We start from the raw sequence: 1,245 nt of genomic DNA on the forward strand, positions 1-1,245 counted from the left end.
TGATTAAAAAGAGAAAATTTGGAAAGACTAAACAAAAATTTTGGGATTTTCGTTCTTAATATGAATGCCACAGTTTTTACCTAGCTCGTAGGACTACGCAAAATTTTGACAGCTTGTAAATATGTATACACATAAAGTTGTTGGCGGTAATAGGAGTCAAAATTAAAATGGAGAAAAGAACAAAAAGCGTAGGTTAGTTGTCAGTTATAAAATAAATCCAATTTATTTGCGAATATTTGTTTATTCTTTTTGTGTTAATTATATTGATAACAGAACCCGGCAGCTCGCACGTTGTCTAAATTCTCAAGTAACATAAAGTCCACAAAAGAATAAGTACGCCAAGTTCATATAGTACATTAGTTTTTCAAAGAAATACCATATAATGAATGTACTCTGGTTAATTATATCAAACAATGTATTAGAACCACCGTTTAATGTTATATTTGATACAAANGTGTTAATTATATTGATAACAGAACCCGGCAGCTCGCACGTTGTCTAAATTCTCAAGTAACATAAAGTCCACAAAAGAATAAGTACGCCAAGTTCATATAGTACATTAGTTTTTCAAAGAAATACCATATAATGAATGTACTCTGGTTAATTATATCAAACAATGTATTAGAACCACCGTTTAATGTTATATTTGATACAAATTAATATTGCTGCCCCGAACGCTCTGCGCCTTGCCACTGAATAATAGATTTACTTAAAATTACATCCCTGGTCCTTGTTCTTTCTGTATCGCATCGTGGTGAATTTACATTTCTCAGAAATTTGACAACAAAACAAAGCGAGTATTTTATTTGCTAATTTTTCCGATTTCTATTGTTTAATGTAAATGTATGTCTTTTTTAGGATATGTCGAGCCAACAAAGAAGGCGCAGTTGGAAAATTGGGTAATTAGTAATGAAGTAGCAGGCATATTTGGAAAATTATGCCGATAAGCAGGATGGAATTTGGGAAAGTAAGTGCATGGTTGCAGCATATCTATGTATAAAAAGTATTTAATTAAATTGTTTATAGAAATGTTATAAATCGAGTGGCTCATTTACGATGTGCTCCAAACATTTGGCGAACTTTNATCACGGCCGGTAAGAAACCGCAAGCAAAGGGCAGACAACCTTCCAGGAAGCTGCCTCCTGTCCCCGAGTCGAAGCTGAAGTTCAGCAAGAGCAGGTCAGCAAATTGCTACCATCAAACGTAAACTAAAGCGCTCTGCTGTGATTGCACTCCGTAAACGTG

At 34.2% G+C, this 1,245-nt stretch overlaps 1 long non-coding RNA gene across 1 annotated transcript; it reads left to right on the forward strand.

Annotated features, from left to right (window-relative positions):
• The first annotated feature begins 778 nt into the window (after positions 1-778).
• On the forward strand, positions 779-1,089 carry LOC108357260 (uncharacterized). Its single transcript, XR_001846647.1, has 3 exons — positions 779-797; positions 859-967; positions 1,027-1,089. It is a non-coding gene; the product is annotated as an uncharacterized LOC108357260 (long non-coding RNA).
• Positions 1,090-1,245: the final 156 nt, after the last annotated feature.

This window comes from Rhagoletis zephyria, unplaced genomic scaffold (genome assembly GCF_001687245.7).
Source record: "Rhagoletis zephyria isolate East Lansing unplaced genomic scaffold, Rhagoletis_zephyria_1.1 Rzeph_scaffold_73513, whole genome shotgun sequence".
NCBI classification, from domain to species: Eukaryota; Metazoa; Arthropoda; class Insecta; order Diptera; family Tephritidae; genus Rhagoletis; species Rhagoletis zephyria.